Source organism: Athene cunicularia (genome assembly GCF_003259725.1).
Source record: "Athene cunicularia isolate RWA chromosome 1 unlocalized genomic scaffold, athCun1 chr1_part2, whole genome shotgun sequence".
Classification (NCBI taxonomy): Eukaryota; Metazoa; Chordata; class Aves; order Strigiformes; family Strigidae; genus Athene; species Athene cunicularia.
This window is the reverse complement of record NW_020799092.1, coordinates 81,065,546-81,073,737: the sequence shown is the minus strand read 5'-3', so window position 1 is coordinate 81,073,737 and position 8,192 is coordinate 81,065,546.

The window sequence follows — 8,192 nt, the reverse complement described above, 5'->3', positions numbered from 1 at the left end:
GGGGGGGGGGGGGGGGATGTGAAGCCCCTTGTTGCCTCAGGGGTAGGAGCCTGCGTTCAGGTATGTCTGGAGCACCAGCAGCTGCTGGGAATGAATTTTCAGACCAGGTTCTGTGTTTCCATCCTTGTGAAACCTGTCATGCTCTGGATTTGCAGCAAGGATGCCTTCAACCCTCATGCAAGACTGCTGTGAATTTGTGAAGTGGCTCCACACCTTCTATTTTTGGGCAAATTCTCAACCATGTTTCCTTCCTTCTGTGATAAGGGCCTTTTCTGGTAACACAAGAGCTGATTATCCTCACATTCCTGGTTTTTAATCGTTGGCTTGAGCGAACCAGTAGCACGTCCTCCTGATGCGGTTGTAACAATCCTGCTTTTGGCTACAGATTATGTCCTGACATGGAATCCCGCCCTCTTGCACAGGGGCAGATGCAGGGAGACAAACTACCCTCATTCAGCTCAGCCTTAGCACTTAAGTCCAGCCTTAACAAACTGTCAATCTTACTGAAAAAACTACCCGATGGAAAAATCCCTGTTTGAGTCGATTGCTGGAGTTTTCTCCCATTTGACACCTGTTAAGGTCCTATTTATAGAGCTCCAGCAGCAGCCCTTATATAACTGTTGAGATAGAGGAATATTTTTTCCTCTCCTTCCATTTTCTCTGACAGGTTTGTCTTCTTACCTCCCAGTTCCCTTTCAGAGTTTGCAGGAGGCATTCCTTCATTTTCCCACTGTTTGAAGCCCTAGACTCTTTCCATAAAGCATGCTATCTCCTTTTAATCCTGTTTTTATAAGTAATTACTGTCCTGAAAGCATGTGAGGAGCTCATAGCACACGTTGGTGTTGCATGTGTTCGCTATATCCCTCACTGCAGAGCTCCTTTGGCCAAGCCTTGTGTCTTTTGAAGTAGATCTAGGCTATCTCTTGGTTAAACATGAGACCATACGCATTGGTTTAGGTGCTGCTTTTGTTACATTCTCCTTTTCAACCTACTTGCAGAAAAGATTTTTAACTTTTGTCACCTTTTTCACTCTGCAAAATTTAATTAAGATTTAATTAAAATAAAGCTGGTGCCAGGGATTTGCTGCTCTGTTTGCTTTCTCAAGTGGAGTATTTCTATCAAGTGTTTCTCAACAGAGGCATTTCTCTAGCAGCATCTACAAAGAGTCTTGTTGATGGTCTAAGAGCTAAAAAAAAAAAAAGCAATTTATGTTTTTGCTGCCTTGTGAGTAAAGACTCTTTAAACATCTAAAATTGTATGTTGGATAAGGGAAAGGAGCTATTTTTAGGCATTTGTAAGTCTTAGAAAGATCAAAAATGTCAAATACAAGCAGTGTGTGGTTTGTTCTTCTCCTTGTTGGAAATCTTCCTGTCCACATTTTAAAGTTTTTTCAGTGTTTTCATCAGACTTTGGAGGTTAAATGGATAAAAACAATCTGGAGACCCAAATATATCTTTGCGTCTCCTGTGCTCAGCGTTTATGCTTTTGTCTTGAGCTATAATTTTCCCAGCGTACCAGTCACGGTAGGTTGGGGTTTTTGTATGGAGAGGTTCAGAGTTTCTAATATGTAATTAAAATAAAATACAATAGAAAACCCAAGTATCATAGAATCATAAAATCATCATATGGTTTGGGTTGAAAGGGACCTTAAAGACCATCTTGTCTCACCCCTCCTGCCCTGGGCAGGGCCACCTTCCACCAGCCCAGGTTGCCCAAAGCCCCGTCCAACCTGGCCTTGAACCCTGCCAGGGAGGGGGCAGCCACAGCTTCTCTGGGCAGCCTGTGCCAGGGCCTCACCCCCCCTCACAGGGAACAATTTCTTCCTTAATCTCATCTACATCCACCTTCTTTCAGTTTAAAACCATTCCCCCTCGTCCTATCCCTCCTCCCTGACCAAGAGTCCCTCCCCCCGTTCCTGCAGCCCCTTTCAGCCCTGGGGGGCCGCTCTAAGGTCTCCCCGGAGCCTTCTCTTCTCCAGCTGAACCCCCCAACTCTCCCAGCCTGTCCTCACAGGGGGGCTCCAGCCCCCCCAGCATCTCCGTGGCCTCCTCTGGCCCCGCTGGAGCAGGTCCGTGTCCTTCTGCTGTTGGTGCCCCAGAGCTGGACCCAGCCCTGCAGGGGGGTCTCCCAGAGCGGAGCAGAGGGGGAGAATCCCCCCCTGGCCCTGCTGCCCACCCTGCCCTTGATCCCCTCTGTGTCATGTGAGGGAGCAAGCCACAAGCCACTTGTTTGAAAAGCAGTGTACGTGCGATACCTTAATTTATGTTATAACCTTACAGAGGGACCTGGACAGGCAGGAGCGGGCAAGCAAGAGCAGTGTGAAGTTTAACAAAGACAGAATGCCAAGTCCCGCACCCAGGATGGCACCCCAAGAGCCCAGTACAGGCTGGGATCTGTGTGGCTTAGGGATCAGTCTTGCTGAAAAGAACCTGGGGGTCCTGGTGGACAACAAGTATACGAGTCAGCAGTGAAGGCAAATCGGGTCCTGGGTTGCATCCACAGGGACATTGCTACTGGAGAGAGATGGGATCATCCTGCTCTACCTGGCGCTTGTCAGGCTGCCCTGGGGTGCTGTGTCCAATTCTGGTCCTCACAAGTCAAGAAAAACACAGGCAGACTGGAGAAGGTCCAGAGGAGGTGGTTGAAGGGCTGGAGAACCTGCCCCATGATGAAAGGCTGAAGGAGTTGGGTCTCTTCTCCCTGGAAAAGAGAAGGCTCAGGCAAAACCTCATTGTAGTTTTCCAATACTCAAAGGGTGGCTACAAAGAGGATTCTCTCTCTTCACAAGGAGCCATGTGGAGAAGACAAGGGGCAGTGGGTACAAGTTGCACTGGGAGAGGTTTCATCTTGATGTAAGAAACCTAGTTTTCACATTAAAATCAATCATTCACTGTAACAGCCCTCCCAGAGAAGTGGTGGAGTCCCCATCACCTGAGGGTTTCAAGACACGACTGGAGAAGGTGCTGAATAATCTTATCTCAGCTCCGTTTCCCACAAGTGGTTGGACTGGGTGATCTTTCCAGGTCCCTTCTGACCCAGGCTGTTCTGTGGCTCTCATTTTCTAGAATTCCTTCCTTTATTTGCCTTTTATATTTTTTTCAAAAAATGAACAACCCAAGGAACGTTCGGTTTTAGTGATGTAAAGTCTGTAATACAAACATTTCTGGGGCAAATGTTTCCTCTTTTGCTCTGGTTTCTCAATGAGGACAGTTCACTCATAAGTATGCTTGTTGAAATATTTGAGATCTATGGCTGCTACAAAGAGGTTTGAAAACAAAATAATAAAAAAGGAGGCCTATTCTGGACTTTGATGCAAACCTGAAAGCTCTCATGGCTGCATGTGAGAATGATTCTTCTCCTAGAAACACTTCTTTAGAGACTTCAAATATTTGAAAGGCTCTTGGCCAGTGGCCTGTGGGCATCCTCTAGCCTCTTCCAGCTGCCCGCGGCCTCTGGGCAGAGTCATCATTCAGGCAGCGGGGACCCAGGCACAGCTGCTTTCTCTCCCAGGTATTTTTTGGGCAAAAATATTCCTTTTCCCATGGAAAGGAGCTTTGTGATCTGAGGAGTCGGAGCGCAGCTGGATGAATGAACAGCTTTTAAACCTTGTTCTCAGCGATGCGTTCACATCCTGTTTATCCAAATGTTTGTGAGGGACTAATTGTATGAGTTACAAACATATTTTGTCTGTCCGGTATGAAAAAGATGAAGTTTTGAATACTGGAGTCAAAGGCAATATGGACTTGTCCTGTTTTCTCTCCCAAGAGCTAGCAAGCACTTTGGCTTCAGCCCTTGACCTAAATGTCCTTCAAGAAGTCTTGCAGAAATCATAAATGGGAGGGGAGATATTGAAACCTGTTATTTTGGATGTTGAAAAACTAGGTAGGAGGGAAAATAATCCCGATGCCCTCTTTAGAAAGCCTTAAGAAGCAGTAAAGAGCACGCGTACACACCCCTTAGCTATTCACCGCTGGTATGTTACTTGGAAAAGTTGGGAACCAAAAGCCACACTGTATTTGTTAGCTTTACATCCTGTGGTTATTTAGTTTATATTTCCAAAAATAGCACTTGAAATACAAATTCTATTGCTAGTAGTAACGCTAATAACATTGCGGCGTAACATAAGCCGTGCACTGGGATTAGTAGAGTTGAAGAGGACAGATTGATGGAAAAAACCAGCATATTTGGGGCAAGTTTTGTGAGCGGAAGCCCCCACACCCTGACGACAGGACGGAGTTGACGCGGTTGCGGCTCGGCGCTCGTGCCATCCCTTTTCCTGCAAGCCTGACAGGAAGAACTTTAAGAAACTCAAAATGAGGAAACGCAGACAATAGGCAGCAGACCTGCCTAAACTTCATGGAAGTAAAAGGAGACAAAAGTCTGAGGCCAAAACATCTCGCCATAGGAGCCAGAGGGTATAAAAGACCTGTCCAAAAGTAGCCTGGCCTTCTAAATGAAGAACCCAGGAGTCGTAGCGAGGGCTTGGCAGCTGTTGTCCTTTCATCCCCGTGCAGTATGTAAGTGATCCTGGACAGATCACTTGGATATACTTGGTGCTCGTGGGTATGAGCATCCAGATTCAACTTATTTAAAGATTTTTGTAAAATAACATCACCCTCCCCTTCTCCGAGGTCTCACATTGAGTTTTGTTGCACTGATTTCTTGCAGCCTTTGCTTTACAAATGACCCTCCGGTGGATATTGTGATTAAAATAGGTTGAGAAAAAAAAGGAGTTTATAAAGGGCGATGCTGGTGGTGCTGTTCTGCGAGGTGTTTGAGGCTACATCTGGATATCTGTTGGCTATGCTGCAGGAATAAATAAAGCTGTGCTTTGGTCCGTGTGGTCTGGAGGAGAGGGGAAGAAGGGCTTGATTTAGAATACTTTAGCGTAGTCTTCAAATCCTAATCTGAGCCACACATAAAATGAAGAGAATTCATGGCTGTACCTGCAATTAATTTTCATCAATAAATAAGAAAATGGCAAATATTTCTGTCGTTTTAGGAGGAACATCTCTCTAGATGTGGGTCTTTAACCAGTGTGAAAATTCAGGGTATTAAAACAACCAGTGCTTTGATTGCAGCCCAGGAATCTGGTTTTTCATTCTAGCAATCTATTTTGGCTGAGTTTTCCTGTCGTAGCCTGGCAGAACGTGATCCTTGCTTTTATTTCGCTGCCAGCCTCAAATGTTTAAACTGGATGAGGTCCTCGGCATTGATCTGTTTCAGGTTACCTGATGTGCGTGGCAACCTCTAATCCATCAAATTACAGAAGAAAAATGATACCCCCTTTGTTCAGGGAAGGAACTGGGAGCTTGCACAGCGTTAGCTTGAATCTGGATGGTTTCTGCCTACACCACGGGACGGCTGCCTTCCCTTGCTCTGTCTCGCTGTATAATATTGCTCAAGGAACTCCAGCATTTAATCTTTAATTTTTCATAGTACAGTTATTTGGCGGAAGCGTGCGATCACCTCGGGAGGTCTGCTCTTTATCCTGCCTGCTGTGTCGAGCGTGCTTGGGAGATGAAAACACAGCTGCCACGCTGGGTTGTGAACGCTGATAGCTGTTGCTCGGCTAAGTATTGGTAAATTTGTGCCTTACTGGTGACCTGGCATTGTGTTGTGTGTGTTTGGAGCAAACTTCTTTTAGCAACAGGAATCTGTAAGCTTCCTCATTATTTCCTAATTTTCAAATATTTAAAGAACTCCCTGAGGCTTCATGTGCTGGTAAAAAACATGCTCCACATGTAAAGTGGTTTTTCCAAATGCATCTTGCTTGGAAAAAAAACCAAAAAAACCCCAACAAAATGATTGCTCGTCCTTGAGATTTTGAAACATTGGCAACTTTTGTTGGATAAACTTCTTTTCTGAGGATTAGAAGCCAAACATTTATTCAACCTTGAATCCTACCTGCGTGTGGAAACTCTGAACTCGAGACCAGTCGTCCCTTTGAACTCAGGTCGCCCGAGTGAGGTGATGTGGAGCGTGTACATCTTGGGGGAGGCTGGTACCGCATGAATACATTTCACTGATTCCCCTGGGTGCCCGGGAAGGTTTGTTTTACAGGGGAGAAAAAATCTGCCTCCCTGCTGCACTGAGCTCTGAGCTTCCATATGCCAGAGCATCCCCTGGCTGCATCTGCTGCTTTTTCTTTGCTTTTTTGGCTGCTTTAATGTGAGCTGGACAAAAGGGAAAGGAAAAAAAAAAAAAAACAAACAGGGATTTGCTGCTTCTCTGGAGAAAGCCACGTGCTATAAGGAAAATACAGATTCTTGGAAGGAAAATACAGATTCTTGAGGTTGTATGTGACCTCAGGATTTGAGTGAAACCTTTCACATTGGCCTTTAATTATTGGTTTTGGCTCTGAGGATCTTTCCTTGTGTATTTTGAACAGAATAGACAGTTCTCCCTAATTTCTGTTGCCTTTTCCTTATGTGCTTTCCTTTTTTTGTGAACGGCGAGGTCTCTAAAGAGCCAGATGAGCAAGCAGTAAAATGGTTACATGAAACGAGCAGTACATGGAAAAACAGATCATAAACGCTTTGACTGTTGTTAGGATCTTGCTGTAATTTGGTGACTTGGGATGGGGCAAGCAGCGTGTCAAAATATTATAATTGTGCTCCAATTTCAGACGGGTCTGTAGCGATCCCTTAAGGCTGAAAGAACAAAGAGGGAGAATTTTAAAACAGACACCTGCAGCTTGGAGTCTGCTGATCTGACTCTGCAAAAGGATATTTTTGGGCACCCTTAGCAAGCAATGACGTGTGGCAGAGTTTAGAAATGAGGCGTGCCGAAGCTGGGAGGTCGTCGTGTTGCAGCTCCGAGGCAGTAACCCATGGGAAAGGGGTATGTGTTTGCAAGAGGAGTATCTTTATTTAGTCCTCCTGCCATTTCTGCTAGCTACAGCCAAGTCTCTTTCTGGTAGCTGTGATGGCAAAAGAGCTTGACCTGTTTCCATTTCCAAAGTTGACTTCTAAGCATGAGGTTCGCAGTTTCTCTTCCCTCATGTTCTTTGCACCCAAGGGATCTAGGAATCTTTTTTTTTTCTGCTGCAGGTTGCTTTGGCTACTGCTCAGCCTCACACCTGGCCCTGATAAGGAATATTAGAAATGGTGAGGTGTACTAGAAATAGTGTGACCAGCAGGAGCAGGGAGGTGACAGTCCCCCTGTGCTCGGCACTGGGGAGGCCACACCTGGAGGGTTGTGTCCAGGTTTGGGCACCTCAATCCCAGAGAGATCTGGAGGGGCTGGAGCGAGGGCAGAGGAGGGCAACGAGGCTGGGGAAGGGCTGGAGAATCAATGCTGTGAGGAGCCAGGGAAGGAGCTGGGAGTGTTCAGGGTGAGGAGGAGGAGGCTGAGGGGAGCCCTCATCCCTCTCTGCAGCTCCTGACAGGACATTGCAGAGAGGCTGGGGCTGGGCTCTGCTCCCAGGGGATCAGGGACAGGACAAGAGGGAACGGCTGGAAACTGCCCCAGGGGAGGGTCAGGCTGGGCAGGAGGAGAAAATGTTTCCCAGCAAGAGTGGTGCGAGAGTGGAACAGGCTGCCCAGGGAGGGGGGAGTCCCCATCCCTGGGGGGTTTCAGGGCCGTTGGGATGAGCTGTGGGGGATGTGGGGTAGGGGAGAACTTTGTAGAGTCGGGCTGAGGGTTGGACTCGATGATCCCGAGGGGCTTTTCCAGCCTGAAGGACACTGTGATACACGGGTCATTCTTCTCCTTTCTGCTTACAGGTTTCTGAGCAGACAGTGGGACAGCCCAGAGCCTTGGCCTCTTCCTTCCAAGGCTGACTGGGAAAAGGAGGCAGCAGTTGGATTCTCCCATCTCAGGAGAACAGCATTGACTTGCTGGGAACCGGTACTGAGGCATGGTAGTGACTAGGGAAAATTCCCATAAAAGAAAAACTAAAATGTGCAGAACTTGATGACATTAGGCAGACCTCACTCTCTGTCAAGATCTTCCCATTGATCAATAGATTTATTTGTTTTTTCTCTCTGGCAGCACGGTCACGATAAGAGAAAGGATGGTTTCAGACAAGGTCTCAAACCAATTTCATATTCAACCCCTTTCATTGTTTATTTTTATTTTTCAAGACATGAATTCAGCTAATGAGACCTTTTTTCCCCTCTCATTTAAAGCTGCCTACCTTACTAACTTGAAGAGCAGGTACTCCCCTCTTGTTTAACCAAGCCAGCTAG